The sequence below is a fragment of the Oncorhynchus tshawytscha genome, linkage group LG08 (assembly GCF_018296145.1).
Source record: "Oncorhynchus tshawytscha isolate Ot180627B linkage group LG08, Otsh_v2.0, whole genome shotgun sequence".
Taxonomy (NCBI): Eukaryota; Metazoa; Chordata; class Actinopteri; order Salmoniformes; family Salmonidae; genus Oncorhynchus; species Oncorhynchus tshawytscha.
The window spans coordinates 47,902,160-47,926,103 of record NC_056436.1 but is presented as its reverse complement, the minus strand read 5'-3'; the positions used below and the strand labels follow the sequence as shown (position 1 = coordinate 47,926,103).

At 41.7% G+C, this 23,944-nt stretch overlaps 1 protein-coding gene across 1 annotated transcript in view; it reads right to left on the bottom strand.

Moving 5' to 3' along the window:
* LOC112256388 (protein diaphanous homolog 2) overlaps positions 1-23,944 on the bottom strand; it is a 629,309-nt gene that overhangs the window by 468,851 nt on the left and 136,514 nt on the right.

Below are 23,944 nucleotides of genomic sequence, written 5' to 3'. Positions count from 1 at the left end.
TACACTTAGGTTGGAGTCATTAAAACTCGTTTTTCAACCACTCCACACATTTCTTGTTAACAAACTATAGTTTTGGCAAGTCGGTTAGACATCTACTTTGTGCATGACACAAGAAATGTTTCAGACAGATCATTACAGACAGATCATTTCACTTATAATTCACTGTATCACAATTCCAGTGGGTCGGAAGTTTACATACACTAAGTTGACTGTGCCTTTAAACAGCTCGGAAAATTCCAGAAAAGGATGTCATGGCATTAGAAGCTTCTAATTGACATAATTTCAGTCATTTGGAGGTGTACCTGAGGTTGTATTTCAAGGCCTACCTATACATTTCTGACTCACTGGAATTGGGATACAGTGAATTACAAGTGAAATAATCTGTCTGTAAACGATTTTTGGAAAAATTACTTGTCCTAGATGTCCTAAACTATAGTTTGTGAACAAGTGGTTGAAAAACGTGTGGAGTGGTTGTGTGGAGTGGTTGAAAAACGTGTTTAAATGACTCCAACCTAAGTATGTAAACTTCCAACTTCAACTGTATATATATATAAAACTAGAAAGAAAGTATGTCAAAATTATAATGGACGTAAACGTTTTTAAAAAACTGCCCTTTTTCTGGCCTGTAAATTGATTTTAATGAAGAAATTGTTCCCTCAAATCTCTGTGGCCCTCCATTGAATTTTGAAAGATTTGCCCACCCCTGATCTAGCCACTGATATTGATAACTGCATAACACAAATCAAAGCCTTGAACTTCAGTTGGGGAGAATTGTAGGTGCAATTAAGCTGAAGCCCAGATGATCTCTTCTGACAGGAGGAAGGGGGTCATGGCCATGGGATCCCCAGGTATCACACCTCCTCACAGCACACATCAGGAGTAGTATGTCAAAGCACTGTGGGCTCCAGTAGGTGAGAATGATTACCTGTACTAGATACTGCGTGTCTTCCTATCTTTACCCCTGCCCAACTCAGACGTCAAAATAGCTCCAGCACCTCTGTCAAATACAGCAAAAAATAAAAAATTAATTGCAACAACGAGTTAGAAATGTTCTTTCTGGATCACAGTGATTTGATCGATAATTTAAATAGCAAATGAGGTCATGTCATTTACAATCTCCCTATGGTGATACTGTGAAGAGGAGCCAAAACTCTGCCACCGTATTCAGATAGTTCTATGGGGATGGGAATGGCTCCAGATATATTCTCTCACTTTGACTTCCATCAATCAGCTAAAGCTGAACTGACACGGAGGTCTATCCCACAGAGAGCTATTCAATGAGGATAGCTGCCAACCCTCCCGACTAACATACATGCTGAACACAAGCGGCCATGCTTCCTCTAAATGGATTCCAGTGTAGAACCTCCAAAAGAGAGGCTTTGTAACATGCTGCACACTGATGCCTTCACAAAGACCCTACCTGCTGCTGGCAGAGATAGACCGACAGTCTCATCTCCCATGAACATACCACTACCCAATACTGGGGGTTGGATTGGTCTACACTGTTGTACAGCTATTGCAAAATACCTGATGAGTCGATGCCTCGTATCTAAAACAACATGGCTGTGGACAAAGATGGGGTCTCCCGAGTGGCGCAGAGGTCTAAGGAACTACATCTCAGTGCTAGAGGCGTCATTACAGACCCTGGTTCGATTCCAGGCTATATCACAACCGGCTGTGATTGGGAGTCCCATAGGGCCGCGCACAATTGGCCCAACGTCGTCCGGGTTAGGGGAGTGTTTGGCCAGGGTAATCCGTCATTGTAAATAAGACTTGCCTAGTTAAATAAAGGTTACAAAATAAATATATGTATTTTTTAATAAAGATGGATGTGGGAAGGGGGATAGCCAGGACTGGTGATGGAATTGTGTAGGGATAATTAAGAAACAAAATCACTGAGTCTATCAAGTATAGTATAGGGCCTGTACAAACAGTCTCCCTTCTCTTTCTGTTAAGACCAACTGTGTTATAAAAACTATTGGTTGTGTATACATGGTTTGTTTCATCAGATCAATATCAGGTAATAGTTCAAGGACTCGCAGTTTCCAGAACCTTAAGATTATTAGATAATTGTATCTTACCTGAAAAAGTCACACCAAATTGTTGTTTTATTAAATGACTATTTTTTGGGGGTGAAAAATAAAAGTTTATACTGACAGATGTAGCCAATTTAATAGCTTACTGTATCATTATAGAACAGGCATAAAAAGCATCCTCCAAATGCAACGTCTGTCTATGCCCACACATATTCTCAAAGAAATTGCCACCCTAAAATCTCATTAGAAATGAAAAGGTGTTTTTGGTTTAACAGTAATGTTTTAGGTCTATGTTATGGTACATATATTTTGTTCTGTTATGTCAAATGCTAATGAATCATGATTTTATCTTGCAAGACATTTATTCAGCTTTGATCTAACTTTACTGAACGAGCACCATGGTGAGAAGTGATGATCTTCTATTTGTAATAATAATAATAATAATAAGTGATGAGTATGACTATTAGGCAATAGATCTTGATGAGATGTCCTTTTCAGCGATTGGAGAACCCTTCGTGGTGCTGAAAGAGCAGCAGCCAGGATCGCACAATAATGTTAAAGAAGTTCATCCAAATTGTGGTGCGGAAGGATAGCGCTGTTATTCGGCCAGTTCAGGAACAAACAACAATTTGCAGTAGGCCTATAGCCTAACAGCCAGACGACTATGTGGTATAGGTACTTGTAGGCTATAGCCTAATGAAAATACAAATAGCTTAATATTATTGTTTGCGAGGAGAGCTTTATTGCGAGTAGGCATTTCATTGTATTGTTTAGCTTCGTAGCATAAAAAAAACGTTGTTTTGATTAGCTTGAACACATTACTACAGAATAAAAGAAAACAGAGAGGTGTACTATCAATTCATAGAATGTGTTTGCATAAATTAAATCTTCAAAAAGTATTCATACCCTTTGACTTTTTCCACATGTTGTTGTGTTACAGCCTGCATTTAAAATGGATTCAATTTAGATTTTTTTGTGCCACTGGCCTAAACACAATACCCCATAATGTCAAAGTGGAATCAGGATTTCTCCCATCTATTCAGATCAATATTTGTTTTACCTGCCAAGACGACTGGAAAACATTGCGTACACTCCCACTAGTATCTAAACCTAGTCAAGACAAAGACATGGTGAGTTCTCTCAATCCATTCTCTGTTCTACTATTCTTTCCCATTTATCATGTGAAAAAATCTGCAATGTAAAACAATATATACTACATTGAATGACTATTCTTGTATAATCACATTGTCAGATTACCTTACACAATGTGGTATTGTTGAGGGTGTTCTTTCAGATAAACGTGAGAACAAAGTTGGGACAAAAACATGGAATTTGCGCGAGATGGGTTATTAACCTAACCCAGTTACAGGTAGAACTGGATTAATGGAGGAGCAGGGGAAAAAAGTGGGTGAAGAAACAGTATAAAAAAAAAAGTATCTTAAATGTATTCATTCCAGAACATTTTTCGTTTCCCACCAAGCATGCTGCACCAACAGGGAGTTTGGGTGTAATAAGTGACTTATTTCATCTGGAGGGAAAATTGGTCTGGTAAACAGTCTTCCGCATGGCAGAGTCAAAGAGAAAGAGTCAGTCTGGTCTACATGAAAGATGAGGGAAGGACAGCAAGCTAATGACATTGTTGAGAAGGGGGGAAAAAAGCTCAGAGTGGGATTCTTGTTATTGTGAAAGGATACGTTTGGTCAGTAGTTCACAAAAAAAACATCTAATCAAGTAAAAAGTGGCATTGCTATGAATAATTGGAAGGTTTTCCTTCTATGAATCCATGTACAGCATACAATATATTATAATATTGTCCAGATCCCACATCCAATATTGTCCATTCATTCGTTTTTTTAAATTGGGAGAATAGATTTGGTTGCATCACTACCTCCACAGACATTCTACCTGACTTAAACACTATCAACCTTACCGGGTGGTGAGCAGAGCTGCTTCAATAAAAGTAAAGATTTTATGAGAGCTCAAATGATCTGCACTTAAACACATACACTGTACATTATTTCCCATGGCCCTTTCTAACCTATTTCATCCTGTAAAATCTAAATTCTCTCTCTCTCTCTCATATTATGTCTATATACAGTGTTGTAATGATGTGCAGATACTTAAAATACAAAAGGGAAAATAAATAAACATAAATATAGGTTGTATTTGCAATGGTTTTTGTTCTTCACTGGTTGCCCTTTTCTTGTGGCAACAGGTCACAAATATTGCTGCTGTGATTGCACACTGTGGTATTTCACCCAATAGATATGGGAGTTTATCAAAATTGGATTTGTTTTCGAATTCTTTGTGGGTCTGTGTAATCTGAGGGAAAGATGTGTCTCTAATATGGTCATACATTTGGCAGGAGGTTAGGAAGTGCAGCTCAGTTTCCACCTCATTTTGTGGGCAGTGTGCACATAGCCTGTCTTCTCTTGAGAGCCAGGTCTGCCTTTAGCGGCCTTTCTCAATAGCAAGGCTATGCTCACTGAGTATGTACATAGTCAAAGCTTTCCTTAAGTCTGGGTCAGTCACAGTGGCCAGGTATTCTGCCACTGTGTACTCTCTGTTTAGGGCCAAATAGCATTCTAGTTTGCTCAGTTTTTTTGTAAATTCTTTCCAATGCGTCAAGTAATTATATTTTTGATTTCTCATGACTTGGTTGGGTTTAATTGTGTTGCTGTCCTGGGGGTCTGTGGGGTCTGTTTGTGTTTGTGAACAGAGCCCCAGCACCAGCTTGCTTAGGGGGCTCTTCTCCAGGTTCCTTTCTCTGTAGGTGATTGCTTTGTTATGGCAGGTTTGAAAATCGCTTCCTTTTAGGTGGTTGGAGAATTTAAGGACTCGTCTGGATTTGGATAATTAGCCGGGTATCGACCTAATTCTTTTCTGCATGCATTATTTGGTGTTTTACGTTGTACAAGAATGACATTTTTACAGAATTTGGTGTTTGTCCCATTTTGTTGGTGAGCAGACCCCAGACCTCACAACCATAAAGGGCAATGGTTTCTATAACTGATTCAAGTATTTTTTTGCCAGATCCAAATTGGTATGTAGAATTTTATGTTCATTTTTATGGCATAGAAGGCCGTTAACCGCACACTTGTTTGTGTACATGGATTTTATAATGTTGTATGTTTTTCCCCCCAACACCACTTCACATCAATTTGTATAGCAGGCCCACATGCCAAATTAAGCTTTTTTAAATTAAAACTAAGCATGAGAAGACTTTGCCTTTGTTTTGGTTTGTTAATTTGTCAATTAGTGTGTGCAGGGTGAATATACGTGGTCTCTCAAATGGCAGAAGTGGTTTATCTATACATCTCCGTTTTGGATAGATAACTCTTCATGTTGTTTTTTTGTCTAGAGTTTTCCAATTTTCCCAGAAGGGGTTCAATTCTGTGGATTCTGTCTGTCCCATTGTGGTGTTGAGGTTGTGGTCCAGGTCTGAGGTGGGCTGTTTTTGCTGGCTTCTCTGGGGGAGTATCCTGCTCTCTGTCACACCTCATCTTTCTCACCTCCTACTTCAGTGCCATGTGTCCCTCTTTATTAAGATCATCTCTTTCTGGGACCTCTTCCCAGGACTTATGTCACTCTTTCTCCCCCATGCTAAGGTCTTTCTTAGTCCTTTTTGTTATCTCAAGTTCCCATTTACAATTCAGTTAGTTTGCTACACATCTGTCGTCAACCCTCAATTTACAACACAACAGTTATTTTTCTCTTCTTCTTTACCTGTAACCTCTATCCTTTCTCTAAAGTCCAATACACCTGGACCTCTGCACAAAGCAAACTCAAAAGCCTTTGTATGTTTCACACCTTGTGATTCACAGAAAGAATGTGTAACACAACGTGCCAGTGGGTTGTTGTTATACAATCTCTCTGGATAAGTTATATTCAGTGTATTGAAAAGACTATGTCGTGTTTTTTTCCGCAAGCGCTTTGGAACAAGCAGACTCACTCTATACAAATTCAATCAGAATAAAGGCTAGTACTTCACATATTTACATATTCCCCATTTTTATGAGGCCACTGAGTCATGCTTTTGAATAGAACATGTGAAGTGTGTGTCTACAAATAATTATGATGCATGTATTGTAGTCAAGAATAATGACAAGTACTCTAATTGAGAATAATGGCGTGTATTCTAGTTGAGAATAATTAGGTGTGTATTCGCGTCGTACGTACAGTATGCATGATATAATTTTTTCCACTCAGCAACTCCCATAAGGCTGACCACTCTGTACGGAAGGTTTATGACTCAGGTTTCACTCTCCGTTGACCTTAACCTCTTGGAAATGAAAGACACAGGCCATAATAGGCTGCTTAATGACCCTGGCCCAAATCAATCTGTTGGGATGATTTTAACATTACTGCCACCACATCACATCAATCATGAGGGCATCCAGCGAGACCAACCAGGCTACTGAGTAATTGAGTTTCCCCTTCAGGCCCGGGGAACATAGGCAAATTGACAAAAAGAGACCACCGAGAGGGAGGGAGGGTGGGAAAGAAGAGTTGAGAGAGGGAAAGGAGAGCGACACAACAAACACCATTGTAAATACAACCCAGATTTATGTTTATTTATTTCCACTTTTGTACTTTAACTATATTTGCACGTCGTTGCAACACTGTACAGAGCCATAACATGACATTTGAAATGTCTCTTGTCGTTTGGAACTTTTGTGAGTGTAATGTTTACTGTACATTTTTTATTGTTTATTTCACTTTAGTTTATTATCTATTTCACTTGCTTTGGCAATGTAAACATATGTTTTCCATGCCAATATAACTGTTTGAATTGAATTGAGATGGAGAAAATAGAAGTAGATACAGAGAAAGTCAGGAAGAGAGAATGAGAGAAAATGAGAGCGATGGAGAGGCAGAGAAGCATGACAACCTGATTTCTAGAGGACAGACACAGGCCCTTTGACCACAGATGAGAGAGCCTCATCTCCTGCTTTTATTGAATCCCGTATTCATCGATACCAGTATTTCCTGCCAAAGAAAATAGTACTGGGGAGCAAATCAATGTCATTTTGGGGATAAAGGGGACATAGCTGGTCTCTCTCTCCCTCCCTCCCTCCATCCATCTCTACAGTATTGCTATTCCTCTCTCTTGTTCTCACCCAGGGCGAGGTGCCTGAAACCGGGGCAAATGGAGAGGGAGAGCAGGCCACGGCAGGCTGCACCGCCACATGTCATCTTCACCTGTAATGAGACAATAACAAGCTGGCAGCCTCCACCACCGCCCGGTCCCCCCACTCAACAAGAGTGATAGATACATTATTCAAGCTCTTTGTCAGCTCAATGAGAAGCAATGTGCCAGGCATAGGGTCTGGAACTGTGCATCAGGAGATGCCTCTCTGTCTCTGTCCATGGCTCTTTTACTGCCTGCCTTCCTCTCGGTCTCCCCTTGCATCTATCTCTGCTTCTGTCCTTGGCTCTTTCACTGCCTGCCTCTCCCTCTGCCTGCCTCTCCCTCTGCCTGCCTCTCTCTCTCTCACTCTCTGCCTGCCTCTCTCTCTCTCTCTGCCTGCCTCTCTCTCTCTTTCTCTGCCTGCCTCTCTCTCACTCGCTCTCTGCCTGCCTCTCTCTCACTCGCTCTGCCTGCCTCTCTCTCACTCGCTCTGCCTGCCTCTCTCTCACTCGCTCTCTGCCTGCCTCTCTCTCACTCGCTCTCTGTCTGCCTCTCTCTCACTCGCTCTCTGCCTGCATCTCTCTCACTCGCTCTCTGCCTGCCTCTCTCTCTCGCTCTCTGCCTGCCTCTCTCTCACTCGCTCTCTGCCTGCCTCTCTCTCACTCGCTCTCTGCCTGCCTCTCTCTCACTCGCTCTCTGCCTGCCTCTCTCTCGCTCTCTGCCTGCCTCTCTCTCGCTCTCTGCCTGCCTCTCTCGCTCTCTGCCTACCTCTCTCTCACTCTCTGCCTGCCCCTCGCTCGCTCTCTGCCTGCCCCTCTCTCGCTCTCTGCCTGCCCCTCTCTCGCTCTCTGCCTGTCCCTGCCTCTCTCTCGCACTCTGCCTGCCTCTCTCTCGCACTCTGCCTGCCTCTCTCTCGCACTCTGCCTGCCTCTCTCTCGCACTCTGCCTGCCTCTCTCTCGCACTCTGCCTGCCTCTCTCTCGCACTCTGCCTGCCTCTCTCTCGCACTCTGCCTGCCCCTCTCTCGCCATCTGCCTGCCCCTCTCTCGCTCTCTATTCTGCCTGCCTCTCGCTCTCTATTCTGCCTGCCTCTCGCTCTCTATTCTGCCTGCCTCTCGCTCTCTATTCTGCCTCCCTCTCGCTCTCTCTCTATTCTGCCTGCCTCTCTCTCGCTCTCTCTCTATTCTGCCTGCCTCGCTCTCTCTATTCTGCCTGCCTCGCTCTCTCTATTCTGCCTGCCTCGCTCTCTCTATTCTGCCTGCCTCGCTCTCTGCCTTCCCTCTCTCTGCCCGCCCTCTCTCACTGCCTTTCTTCCTGACTCTCACTCCCTCTCCCTCTGCCTGCCTCTCGCTTTGTCTCTCTCCCTGCCTCTATCTTCATCTGTGCCTGACTGCCTCTCGTCTGTCTCTAAAGTGTACTGGAAGGGCATAATTAGGGACCGATGGGAGTATATGATAGTAGTGCAACGCATTGGCAATGTAATTCATCTCAGTACGAGGTCACAATGTGTGTGTGTGCTTGCCACTTTTAACACCAAAAACCAAATAATTATCAGGAAAGAGGTGAATTAATTACTCGCTGTGTACTTTGTGTAAGAGAGGGACTGACACTTTTCAAGAGCTAATATCTTAACACAAATACAATATTGTAACTTTATGACACAAAGGAGGAACTGAAGGCACAGAGGAACAGAGGGGAAACTAAACCAGGAATGGTACGAAGCCACAATGTGAGCCGAAAGAATAATAGCTACATTCGGTAGTGGTTGGGTAATAATACATTTAGTCATATAAACATCTGGCTCCTTAAATAAATGCCTGAAAAAGTGGGGGAATAACGAAAATCAAAATGCCTCACCTTTATGTGTGATTAATGAAAATTAGCAGAGCGCCCCACTGATCTTTTGAAATATAATACAGATACAATCTAACGCAATTAGTGCACATCAAGCAGTATCAAAGCCAAGTGGCTGGAATAATTTTCTTCCTTAATTTCCTGCTCATTAGGGGTTGACTGACAGGCTTTGGGGGGAGGAGGTTTAGAGCTATGAGAATGTGCACGCACGGGCTCACGCACATGCAAACACACACACATACCCTTACATAAACAAACATCTTGTGTAATAGAAAGTTTGGTGTATTGTGGCGGCTATGCAAAGAGAACCCAAAGGTCAGTGTGGAGAACGGATCAGTTGAGATGCTATAGCTGCCAGGACAATGACTTTCTCCAGCACAGCTTCCCTGCTTAAAAGGACAGCAGTGGCAGCCCCTGTTGTCTGCAGATAAGGACATTTCATCTGCCCGGGGAGGCTGCTCAGCGGGTGATTTCCCACCAGGACCCCATGGCCATGCTCTTTCTCCATCTCCTGCTCGCCACACATCTAAAAGAGTTGTGTCCCAGCGGATGGTGTGTTTTTTTCAAGCCCATGAGAGGAGAGGGAAGGATGGATGGGGGAGGCCAGGCCGCGAGTGATGATGGAAATAATTCTCTGTTTCACAATGCACACAACCCGAGGTGTTGTTTTTCTTCCTCTGCTATTTTCTCTTCCTCCTCTTCCGTGCCTTTGCAGTAGAGACAAAAGTATATCTATCAATGACGGTCTACAAACCTGCACTATCTAACCCACTCTATACAGTAGTTTTCACCCTGCCAAACACAACAACTGCATACAGCAGTCTGTCTTAATCCAGGCATTCTCTTGACCAAAAAAACGAAAGGAAGTCACTGCCACACAATTCTACACCAACAAGCTGATCACAATAGAGAAGGGTGGAAAAAACTAACAAAACAACAGTCCACCAAGTAGAGGAGGGAACACTCAAATAAAATGTCAATTTTAAGAGGAAATGTGTTCTTGGATCGAGGCCAAGACATCCGAGAGAGGGGGAACAAACAAAGCAAAGGGCTTGTCTGTTGATTAAAGAGGTCCCACTGGTGACAGCAGGAGTTCCTAGCCCCGAGAAGATTACCACATTCAAATACCCCCCCCACACACACACACACTCCAACGCAAGTACAGCCCTATAATACCTTGTAAAGTCAGTCTAACATTGTGGAGCGAGATGGGCTCAGAGATGGAGATGTTTTGTTGGAGAGGATTGGAAGAGACTAAGTCAGAGTGTATGAGTGGCACTAACCAAAAGGGCAGCTGCACAGGGGACAGCACTATATTATTAGTGCTGTCCACTACAACAACAAAAAGCTGCAACATAAATACAGCCATTTCTGACTGAAAAGTTCTGCTACTGAAATCCCTCATTTGTTTAGGAAAAACATTCCCTATTCCCTCTACCCTTGCTCTCTTTACATGACATGTATGCATCAGATGCACATGACCAATAGGGTCTGACCTACAGTATAGCCAATCATAATCACATAAATAAATTGGTTATATGTGTGACAAATACATTCGAAACTGGAAAATGTTTGCTGGTTGCTCTGGTTGCTCAGGAGGTAAAGGGGAAGTCAGATGTGGAATACATTTGACTAGCTGTGGAAAATACTGCAGACCAAGAAAAAGAAGCAAGGGAGCTAGCGCTGACTGCCAAACAGGTGTTGTTAGATTACAGTATAATTTTTCTAACTGTTTGGAACAATGTAAACAACACTAAATAAATGATAAGCGTACCAGAGAGTCTGTTGTAATGTTTTTGAAAAGCCTTTATGACAGCAAAGACTAAAAACAGTCGCATTAATTTGTGAATGCAATTTCCGAAATTGAACAATTGCTTTGTTATTATAAAACTAAAATTCTTGTTTGCATTTCAAATCATGAATGACTCGTATGCTGTGTGATGACATGAACAAATAAATTATTGATTATTTCAATAGTTATATAGGCTACTGTATCAAAGTAAGTTACAGTAATAAGACGAAGGATTGCTCTTAGGCCTACAGCTTGATGGCGGTTATACAAGGCTGCTATACTAAGCCTACTAATGATAATGACATTACTTATTATTATAATGATGATCATCATAATCATAGTAATAATACCAATAAGAAGGAGATCAAGAAAAAGGAGGCTTATTATAATTTTAAATAAAACATTTTGGACAATTTGGAACAGTGTAAAAAACACTAAATACAATTTAATAATACCAGAGAGGCTGTTCTAATGAAAAAAAGTGTAAATAGGAAATGTCAAAAACAGCAGAATTATGTGAATTTTTTTATCCAACATGTTGTGGTTGCGTGAGGCATGGTGCTGACAGAATCAGTAGTCTATTTAAAACAAATACTGAAACAGGATCTGTCCTATTTCTGTAGATATACAGTATATGGATGATTTATAAAGCCAGCCACAATTTACAACAAGGGTATTGATAGACCTAATTAAGTTTCCTCTCCCCTCACTTTTCTTAAGACAATTAAGGCAAGGGTTGTTTTCCCATCTCCTAACTCCGCTGCTGACTCCGCCGCATTGTTTTCAACACCAATATGCTGGTTAACTTTGCTATTAAGCACGTACTGTCGCAACATGGTCAATGAAAAGGTGCCAATTCAACAGCGCACTGTTGTGTTTCAGACAGCGTGTTTCAGACAGCGACCACTATCCAACGCAAGAGAACACGTATTTGTTATAAAATAATAATATTTTTATTAGTGTTGCACCACTGTTCTTATGTAATATAACCATATACAATTTTAGTAGCACGTCTTAGAGTGGTGGACTGTGCCATCCCCACGGCCTACACTATGACATTATATATATATTTTGCTACTGCTAGACAAAATATATCTCGGTCGACCAAACAACTGACCAGTCAACTAAATGGGGTCAGCCCTTGATATTAAATATTGTTATTTATAATGGTTTATTCATTCATAACGTGGATTTACAGAGATACCTTTGAATAAAAGAATACCACAGTGCCTTGCAGAAGTATTCACCCCCTCTTGGCGTTTTTCATATTTTGTTTTATTACAACCTGTAATTTAAATCAATTTTTATTTGGATTTCATGTAATAGACATGAAAAAAATAGTCCAAATTGGTGAAGTGAAATGAAAAAAAAATTACTTGTTTAAAAAAAAAAGTTTTATTTAAATGGAAAAGTGGTGCGCATATGTATTCACCCCCTTTGCTATGAAGCCCCTGAATAAGATCTGGTACAACCAATTACCTTCAGAAGTTACATAATTGGTTAAATAAAGTAAACCTGTGTGCAATCTAAGTGTCACATGATCTGTCACATGATCTGAGTATATATATATATATACACACCTGTTCTGAAAGGCCCCAGAGTCTGCAACACCACCAAGCAAGTGGCACTATGAAGACTAAGCAGCTCTCCAAACAGGTCAGGGACAAAGTTGTGGAGAAGTACAGATCAGGGTTGGGTTATAAACAAATATCCGAAACTTTGAACATCCCATGGAGCAACATTAAATCCATTATTAAAAAAATAAGGCACCACAACAAACCTGTCAAGAGAGTGTCGCCCACCAAAACTCACGGACCAGGCAAGGAGGGCATTAATCAGAGAGGCAACAAAGAGACCAAAGATAACCCTGAAGGAGCTGCAAAGCTCCACAGCGGAGAATGGAGTATCTGTCCATAGGACCACTTTAAGCTGTACACTCCACAGAGCTGGGCTTGATGGAAGAGTGGCCAGAAAAAAATCCATTGCTTAAAGAAAAAAAATAAGCAAACACGTTTGGTGTTGGCCAAAAGGCATGTGGGGGACTCCCAAAACATATGAAAGAAGGTACTCTGGTCAGATGAGACAATAATTGAGCTTTTTGGCCATCAAGGAAAACGTTATGCCTGGCGCAAACCCAACACCTCCCATCACCCCGAGAACACCATCCTTGTGGGGATGTTTTTCATCGGCAGGAACTGGGAAACTGGTCAGAATTGAAGGAATGATGGACGGCACTAAATACTGCGAAATTCTTGAGGGAAACCTGTTTCAGTCTTCCAGAGATTTAAGACTGGGGCAGAGGTTCACCTTCCAGCAGGATAATGACCCTAAGCATACTGCAAAAGCAACATTTGAGTGGTTTAAGAGGAAACATTTTAATGTCTTGCTATGTCCTAGTCAAAGCCCAGACCTCAATCCAACTGAGAATCTGTGGTATGACTTAAAGATTGCTGTACACCAGTGGAACCCATCCAACTTGAAGGACCTGGAGCAGTGTTGCCTTGAAGAATGGCCCAAAATCCCAGTGGCTAGATGTGCCAAGCTTATAGAGACATACCCCAAGAGACTTGCAGCTGTAATTGCTACAAGAGGTGGCTCTATAAAGTATTGACTTTGGGGGGGTGAATAGTTATGCACGCTCAAGTTTTCAGTTTTCTTTGTCTTATTTCTGGTTTGTTCACAATAAAAATTATTTTGCATCTTCAAAGTGGTAGGCATGTTGTTTAAATCAAATGATACAAACCCCCCATAAATCGATTTTAATTCCAGGTTGTAAGGCAACAAAATAGGAAAAATGCCAAGGGGGTGAATTTAAACTCCTTCCGCATCAAAACACCTTGCACACCTCAGAATTCAAATGATGTCTCGTGTATATGCAGTCAAACCTAGTTCAAAGTGACCCCTCCCTGACTATCAACAAGAATGGTGTGTGCGTGTGTTGTTTACCACTCAGAAGTAACTTGCTTCCTCTCCTTTTAGATACCTTAACCCTGTGTGTGATCACCTGCCAGTGGGTCCACTACATTTGGGAGACGCAGAGACAGACAACACCAGACACACAGCGAATACACCGATCAGGCTGACTCATGCTCACAGCCCCCCGACCACACACACCTCGTTCCCCTGCTGGCTCTGGCCCAGTAATACACAGGGGCTACAGCAGACGATGGGTCTGCATCAACATTTCTCAGTGTTTTAAACCAGTCCATGGAGACCTGACCCGCAGTAAGGCATCATCGATTATGTTTCTAATAGTATCTGAAAAACTTCTGAAACGATATTGAATGCTGCAGTGAGAATAGTGGAGCAGAGCTTGAATGGTATTATCACTCATGGCATGAGCATATCAGGAAAAGTCCATCCTATAGGGCCTTCAGGAAATGTTGGGAAGTTCAAGACTATTGCTAAGAGTTTTGCAAAGACTTTTGTGAAGATGCAACTTTTGCAAAGTCACCCAAAGTCAGTTGAGCAGTTTTGCTGGAAAGAGGATATCAACCGGAAACTAAGCAAGTCTGATAAATGGGATTTGAAGATAGACTCTAAATGTTGGTGTTCCAGATATATGAAAATATCAATAAAACATGATGTGATTCCGAGAATCAGAAACAACCTCAGAGAGCAACTCTGAAATGCATCTCTGAGAGATGACAGGACAAAACCAACCGGTTCCAAAGCCAACCGCAGGCTGTTGACTGATAAATAAAATCAAATCCTGGAGATAGGGGGCCGCCGGCGTTCTATGCATGGCAAATGAATATATAAATAAAATATTTAAACATCAAAGACTTTATTTTTAAAGAAAGTATGTAATGTATACAGTACACATTGACAGGATGGGAGACAACTTGTTAGGGTAAATAGTCAATTACACACTGAAACACTCTAAGACGAGTTTCTAACAACGAGGCTAAAAGGACATTATTATACAAAGAAGTTAGTGTTCTTACCAATTTTGTCTTGCTTGTGTTTTTGACATGGAACACATAAAAGTAGCAACTGGTCTACGAAAAAAATATATCATTAGACCAACGGAGAAGACCTAAAACGGAAATAAATTGCTCATTCACAAACCAGAAAACATTGTCATTCCACCAATTCGTGTAACTTTGATTGATTTCACCAAATGTTTTTATTCTGTCATTCTGTCATGCAGATGTTCAACTTCATAAAACAAATAGCTTTCCCATCTCAAGTGGTAAAATAAAAAAAATACTATAGTATAAGTGAGTAATGCGGGCAAAATAAATCAAATGGTTGAACATAACAAGGTTGACAATTTCTTCTTAAATCAGCCATGAATCCCCTTGTGACAAGCTTGTTGTGTGCAATAGAGAGCGGCAATTGAATGCAAGCTTCGCAAAACAAAATGTACTGCAGGGTTCTCCCCAAAGAATATAAGAGGGACGCTGTGTCACCTTGTGGAATGGCTACAACACTACAATTTAAAAACAAATATATAATAATAATATTAAAAATAAAGAATCAATATACACACATATATATATATACCCTCCCCCCATATATATATATAAACGCAGCAAAAACACATATGGGGGGGTCAAAATATAGTACCAGTCAGTATCTGGTGTGGCCACTACCTGCATTAATTACTGCAGTGCATCTCCTCCTCATGGACTGCACCAGATTTGTCACTTCTTGCTGTGAGATGTTACCCCACTCTTCCACCAAAACACCTGCAGTTCCCGGACATTTCTAGGGGGAATGGCCCTAGCCCTCACCCTCCGATCCAACAGGTCCCAGACATGCTTGATGGGATTGAGATTTGGGCTCTTCGCTGGTCATGGCAGAACACTGACATTCCTGTCTTGCAGGAAATCACGCACAGAACGAGCAGTATGGCTGGAGGCAGTGTCATGCTGGAGGGTCAAGTCAGGATGAGCCTGCAGGAAGGGTACCGCATGAGTTAGGAGGATGTCTTCCCTGTAACGCACAGCGAGATTTCCTGCAATGACAGCAAGATTAGTCCGATGATGCGGTGACACACCGCCCCAGACCACGAGGGACCCTCCACCTCCAAATCGATCCCGCGCCAGAGTACAGACCTTTGTGTAACGCTCATTCCTTCGACAAAAAACTCAAATCCAACGATCACCCCTGGTAAGACAAAACCATGACTCGTCAGTGAAGAGCACTTTTTGCCAGTCCTGTCTGGTCCAGCGAAGGTGGGTTTGTGTCTATAGGCGACGTTGTTGCCGGAGATGTCTGGTGAGGACCTGCCATACAACAGGCCTACAAGCCCTCAGTCTAACCTCTCGCAGCCTATTGCAGACAGTCTGAGCACTGATGGAGGGTTTGTATGTTCCTGGTGTAACTCAGGCAGTTGTTGTTGCCATCGTGTACCTGTCCCGCAGGTGTGATGTTCGGATGTACCGATCCTGTGCAGGTGATGTTACACGATGTCTGCCACTGTGAGGACGATCAGCTGTCCGTCCTGTATCTCTGTAGCACTGTCGTAGGCATCTCACACTACGGACATTGCAATTTATTGCCCTGGCTACATCTGCAGTCCTCATGCCTCCTTGTAGCATGCCTAAGGCACGTTCACACAGATGAGCAGGGACCCTGGGCATTTATCTTTTGGTGTTTTTCAGAGTCAGTAGAAAGGCCTCTTTAGTGTCCTAAGTTTTCATAACTGTGACCTTAATTGCCTACAGTATGTAAGCTGTTAGTGTCTTAACGACCGTTACACAGGTGCATGTTCATTAATTGTTTATAGTTCACTTAACAAGCATGGGAAACAGCGTTTAAACCCTTTACAACGATTTATCTTTGAAAAACAGGGATTTGAAAAAGGGACGTTTATATACAGTTGAAGTCGGAAGTTTTCGTACACTTAGGTTGAAGTCATTAAAACTCGTTTTTCAACCACTCCACAAATGTTCATGTTAACAAACTATAGTTTTGGCAAGTGGGTTAGGACATATACTTTGTGCATTACACAAGTGATTTTTTCAACAATTGTTTACAGACAGATTATTTCACTTATAATTCACTGTATCACAATTCCAGTGGGTATGACGTTTACATACACGAAGTTGACTGTGTCTTTAAACAGCTTGGCAAATTCCAGAAAATTGTGGCATGGCTTTAGAAGCTTCTGATAGGCTAATTGACATAATTTCAGTCATTTGGAGGTGTACCTGTGGATGTATTTCAAGGCCTACCTTCAAACTCAGTGCCTCTTTGCTTGACATCATGTGAAAACCAAAAGAAATCTGCCAAGACCTCGGGAAAAAAATTGTAGACTTCCACAAGTCTGGGTTCATCCTTGGGAGCAATTTCCAAACGCCTGAATGTACAACGTTCATCTGTACAAACAATAGTATGCAAGTATAAACACCATGGGACCAAAAAGCTGTCATACCGCTCAGGAAGGAGACGTGTTCTGTCTCCTAGAGATGAACGTACTTTGGTGCGAAAATTATAAATCAATCCCAGAACAACAGCAAAGGACCTTGTGAAGATGCTAGAGGAAACAGGTATAAAAGTATCTATATCAACAGTAAAATGTGTCATATGTCGACATTACTTGAAAGGCCGCTCAGCAATGAAGAAGCCACTGCTCCAAAACCACCGTAAAATAAAAGCCAGACTATGGTTTGCAACTGCACATGGGGACAAAGATCGTACTTTCTGGAGAAATGTCCTCTGGTCTGATGAAACAAAAATAGAACTGTTTGGCCATAATGACCATTGTTATGTTTGGAGGAAAAGGGGGAGGCTTGCAAGCCGAATAACACCATCCCAACCATGAAGCACGGGGGTGGCAGCATCATGTTGTGGGGGTGCTTTACTGCAGGAGGGAATGGTGCACAACACAAAATAGATGGCTTCGTGAGGAATGGAAAACTATGTGGATATATTGAAGCAACATCTCAAGACATCAGTCAGGAAGTTAAAGCTTGGTCGCAAATGGGTCTTCCAAATGGACAATGACCCCAAGGATACTTCCAAAGTTGTGGCAAAATGGCTTAAGGACAACAAAGTCAAGGTATTGGAGTGGCCATCACAAAGCCCTGACCTCAATCCTATAGAAAATTTGTGGGCAGAACTGAAAAAGCCTGTGCGAGCAAGGAGGCCTACAAACCTGACTCAGTTACACCAGCTCTGTCAGGAGGAATGGGCAAAATTCACCCAACTTATTGTGGGAAGCTTGTGGAAAGCTACCCGAAATGTTTGATCCAAGTTAAACAATTTAAAGGCAATGCTACCAAATTCTAATTGAGTGTATGTAAACGTCTGACCCACTGGGAATGTGATGAAAGAAATAAAAGCTGAAAAAAAGAATTCTCTCTACTATTATTCTGACATTTCACACTCTTAAAATGAAGTGGTCTTCCAAAATTACCTAAGACAGGGAATTTGTACTAGTATTAAATGTCAGGAATTGTTTAATTGAGTTTAAATGTATTTTGCTAAGGTGTATGTAAACTGCCAACTTCAACTGTATACACACAAAAAATGTAGAACATTACTCATTCAAGAGTTTTTTCTTTATTTTTACTATTTTCTACATTGTAGAAAATATTAACTATTCACTTTTAAATAACACATACGGAATCATGTAGTAACCAAAAAAGTTTTAAACATATCAAAATACATTTTAGATTCTTCAAGGTAGCCACCCTTTGCATTGATGACAGCTTTGCACACTCTTGGCATTCTCTCAACCAGCTTCACCTGGAATGCTTTTCCAACAGTCTTGAAGGAGTTCCCACAATGCTGTGCACATGTTGGCTGCTTTTCCTTCACTCTGCGGTCCAACTTTTCCCAAACCATCTCAATTGGGATGAGATTGGGTGATTGTGGAGGCCAGATCATCTGATGCAGCACTCCATCACTCTCCTTCTTGGTCAAATAGCCCTTACACGGGCCTGGAGGTGTGTTGGGTCATTGTCCTGTTGAAAAACAAATCATAAGCACAAACCAGATGGGATGGCGTATCGCTGCAGAATGCTGTGGTAGCCATGCTGGTTAAGTGTGCATTAGATTTTAAATACATCACAGACAGTGTCACCAGAAAAGCACTCCCAAACCATCAAACCACCTCCTCCATGCTTCACGGTGGGGACCACATATGCAGAGACCATATGTTCACCTACTCTGCGTCTCACAAAGACACGGCGGTTGGAACCAAAAATCTCAAATTTGGACTCATCAGAGCAAAGGACAGATTTCCACTGTCCTATTGTCCATTTCTCATGTTTCTTGGCCCAAGCAAGTCTCTTCTTCTTATTGGTGTCCTTTAGTAGTGGTTTCTTTGCAGCAGTTCGACCATGAAGGCCTGATTCACCCAGTCTCCTCTGAACAGTTGATGTTGAGATGTGTCTGTTACTTGAACTCGGTGAAGCATTTATTTGGGCAGCAATTTCTGAGGTTGGTATCTCTAATGAACTGATACTCTACAGCAGAGGTAACTCTGGGTCTTCCTTTCTGGTGGCGATCATCATGAGAGCCAGTTTCATCATAGCTCTTGATGGTTGTTGTGACTGCACTTGAAGAAACTTTCAAAGTTCTTGACATTTTCCGGATTGACTGACCTTTAGGTCTTAAAGTAATGATGGACTGTCGTTTCTCTTTGCTTATCTGAGCTTTTCTTGCCATAATATGGACTTGGTCTTTTGTCAAATAGGGTTGTAGGGGTGGTAAACAGAAAACATTGTCACAACACAACTGATTGGCTCAAAGGCATTAAGGAAAGAAATTCACAAATTAACTTCTTACAAGGCACACCTTTTAATTGAAAGGCATTCCAGGTGACCACCTCATGAAGCTGGTTGAGAGAATGCCAAGAGTGTACAAAGTTGTCGTCAAGGAAAAGGGTGGCTACTTTGAAAAATGTCAAACAAAGTATATTTTGATATGTTTACTACTTGTTTGGTTACTACATGATTCCATAAGTGTTCTTTCATAGTTTTGATGTCTTCACTATTTTCTACAATGTAGATAATAGTAAAAATAATGAAAAACCCTGAAATGAGTAGGTGTGTCCAAACTTTTGACTGGTACTGTAAAAGCAGACACATAAACACATGCACAAGCATACACACACACAAAGAAATATGCATGCACGCACATACAAATCCCTGCAAGTGCATACTCACACAGCAAGCAAACTAACATCCCAAGCCATTACAATTGAGCTGTACTAGGAATGTTCCATCTTATAATAATCTCCTACTGTCTTGATAACATTTTCTATGCATTTTAGTCAACTCTTTCAATTAAGAGCCAATTAATGTAAGACAAAAGGGACTGCTGTCAATCTGAGGATGGGAGTTTAGAAGAGTGTGTCTGTGCCTCTTTCGGTGTTTTTGTAAGCGTGTGTGTGTGTGTGTGTGTATGTACGGGAATCCTCCTCCAAGCCTATCTCCCAGTGCTTTGCAGGTCTCCAGTCTGCACTGAATCTCAATGACACCTTAATAAAGACAGAAACAGATGCCAGCCAGAGCCAGCTAGTATACCTGCCTGAGACTCTGGAGAGAGAGAGAGAGTCATTTAAAGTCATACAACCTCCAACTGCAGATCCTTATGCTATAGCTACAGGCACTAGAAGCACAAACTGACAAGGGGAAACATGAGAGCACTGCTTATTATAAAGATAACATTGTGTGTGACTAGTGTAAAAAAAATGCTGATATGGTACCAAAACCTCACAAGAAAATGCCAGATACCGCATTAACACTCATCAGCTTCATCATCCATGTCAGACAGACAATTATATTTTATGGACAGGTGCCTTTTGTGCTTCAAAAGGCACAGCATAACAGGATCGTTGAGGACAGGTTATGGATTTTTCTACGGCCAACTCAGCCTAATATAACGAGCCACAACACCCGCCCGGAGTAGAGCGTCTTGCTTTCAACGGAACTCCGCCGGTCTCCTCCTTCCGCCAATCAATTGGTGAAGGTCAGCCACCAGTGGCTCAATAAAGTCCTGAAAGGTCTATGCGACATACAACACACAATGTTCAATATGCAAATTGGCCAGAAATAAGAAAATAAAGGGAAAGGAAAAGACAATATTAGACAGCACCTCAAATGGAAGGATCCTACTGTATTATTTAGCATATTTATACTATGTCACGGAGGGGTAAACAAGCTGGTTGTTTAACGAAGGTACTGTAAGTCGCAGTGGATCTCATTTAAAGAGCTTGAAGGCAGACTCGCTTGCATTGTTTGGACTGCGAGGGCCTAATGAACTGGTCTCCACTCCTTACATTTTCTGTGTAGGGACCGCAGAAGTGGCAGTCAAGGGGGCAGTGTAACGCTCTAAAGTTTTGGCTTTGTTTATTTTGTTTTTATAAACGAGGGAGAAAACAGTAGATGTGCTCTTTGATGTTATGTACACCCATTTACTGCTTTCCCCTCCTTCTCTCACTTCTTTCTCTTCCAAAACCCTCTCTGCAGGGAGCTGACCCAAATCCAGCATTTGGGCATGAGGTCTAACACACACACGGCCTGAGTAACTGTTGGTTCACGCTGTTTTTTTCCCTCCATCGTTGCCCAGAAACTTGACAGAACAACATTTCAACAGGTAACCAAGATTTCAATCATATTTTGTTGACTTATTATATTATTAAATGATATCTGTTTCTCCAGGTCCTGTCCTGCTACAACCATCGGTCTGAATGAAAGGGATCCACACCATGGGTGAAAAGTAAGTATCCACTCTGACTCTTGGTACTGTCTGTTTGTTTGTTTATCTATCCACATGGAGAATGCATAATTCAACTTATCTGACAAAAAACCCTGAGAGAGTGAGAAAGAAGGAGAGATATATTTTATATTTCTCCCAGAATGAGTTTAACACAAATGTACTGCTTTGTTTTTAAGAAACCAGTTACATAAGAGAGCCCTGTCTTTCTCTGGTCCAGAAGCTACAATGGGAAGCATTGTGATATTAATAAATTGACACTTTCATTTACTTAACGAACAAAGGAGATGTTTCAATGTGTTTTAAGTATTTGTATAATATGTGAAATACACAAAAGAGAGAAAGTCAGACTAATGGAGAATGGAGAGAGATATTGTATGTTAGGGTCTGTATGCATGAGTACAGTATTAGTGTGTAGGAATGTACAAGTGTGTTAGAGGTTAATATGTGTTGGCTGGGACACTAATTATTTCCGATCGTCAAAAGTGTTAGCGGATAGATGGGCTGCCCGCTGACGGCCGTGATTAATGACAATGAGACTTCTAGACCTGGTGATCATAGGCGAAGGGAGGGAGTGTGTGTGGTGTGGATTCAGTATTGGCCACACACACACGGAAACATATTCATGGGAGAATGGATTTTCCTAAATATCAAACCACTCTGTTGGGTAAACATTCAGTATGATAAGCTTATTCTTCTAAATTCCAGTTGGCTTTGATCTTACGCTCATGTGTGTATTGGGGTTGTCTGTAATAATAACCAATTTATTCCCCCTTATTTTTTTCCTGCAAGGGAGTAAAATAAGATTTAAAATTGTCCACCAGTATCCGGTAGGAAAATAACAAAAAAAAAAAATAATAATAGAAAATAACACATGAAACACATGATGAATTAGCTCTCATTAGCTCTGACAAATTGAAAACTCTAGTCATTGGCGACTCCATTACCCGCAGCATTAGACTTAAAGCGAATCATCCAGCGATCATACACTGTTTACCCGGGGGCAGGGCTACCGACGTTAAGGCTAATCTGAAGATGGTGCTGGCTAAAGCTAAAACTGGCGAGTGTAGAGAGTATAGAGATATTGTTATCCACGTCGGCACCAACGATGTTAGGATGAAACAGTCAGAGATCACCAAGCGCAACATAGCTTCTGCGTGCATATCAGCTAGAAAGATGTGTCGGCATCGAGTAATTGTCTCTGGCCCCCTCCCAGTTAGGGGGAGTGATGAGCTCTACAGCAGAGTCTCACAACTCAATCGCTGGTTGAAAACTGTTTTCTGCCCCTCCCAAAAGATAGAATTTGTAGATAATTGGCCCTCTTTCTGGGACTCACCCACAAACAGGACCAAGCCTGACCTGCTGAGGAGTGACGGACTCCATCCTAGCTGGAGGGGTGCTCTCATCTTATCTACCAACATAGACAGGGCTCTAACTCCTCTAGCTCCACAATGAAATAGGGTGCAGGCCAGGCAGCAGGCTGTTAGCCAGCCTTGTTAGCCAACCGTGTTCCTCCAAACCTCAGTTGTCCTGAGTCTGCACAACTCTGCCAGGACCTAGGATCAAGAGAGACGCTCAAGTGTTTTAGTACTATATCTCTTGACACAATGATGAAAATAATCATGGCCTCTAAACCTTCAAGCTGCATACTGGACCCTATTCCAACTAAACTACTGAAAGAGCTGCTTCCTGTGCTTGGCCCTCCTATGTTGAACATAATAAACGGCTCTCTATCCACTGGATGTGTACCAAACTCACTAAAAGTGGCAGTAATAAAGCCTCTCTTGAAAAAGCCAAACCTTGACCCAGAAAATATAAAAACTATCGGCCTATATCGAATCTTCCATTCCTCTCAAAAATTTTAGAGAAGGCTGTTGCTCAGCAACTCACTGCCTTCCTGAAGACAAACAATGTATACGAAATGCTTCAGTCTGGTTTTAGACCCCATCATAGCACTGAGACGGCACTTGTGAAGGTGGTAAATGACATTTTAATGGCATCGGACCGAGGCTCTGCATCTGTCCTCGTGCTCCTAGACCTTAGTGCCGCTTTTGATACCATCGATCACCACATTCTTTTGGAGAGATTGGAAACCCAAATTGGTCTACACGGACAAGTTCTGGCCTGGTTTAGATCTTATCTGTCGGAAAGATATCAGTTTGTCTCTGTGAATGGTTTGTCCTCTGACAAATCAACTGTAAATTTCGGTGTTCCTCAAGGTTCCGTTTTAGGACCACTATTGTTCTCACTATATATTTTACCTCTTGGGGATGTTATTCGAAAACATAATGTAAACTTTCACTGCTATGCGGATGACACACAGCTGTACATTTCAATGAAACATGGTGAAGCCCCAAAATTGCCCTCGCTAGAAGCATGTGTTTCAGACATAAGGAAGTGGATGGCTGCAAATTTTCTACTATTAAACTCGGACAAAACAGAGATGCTTGTTCTA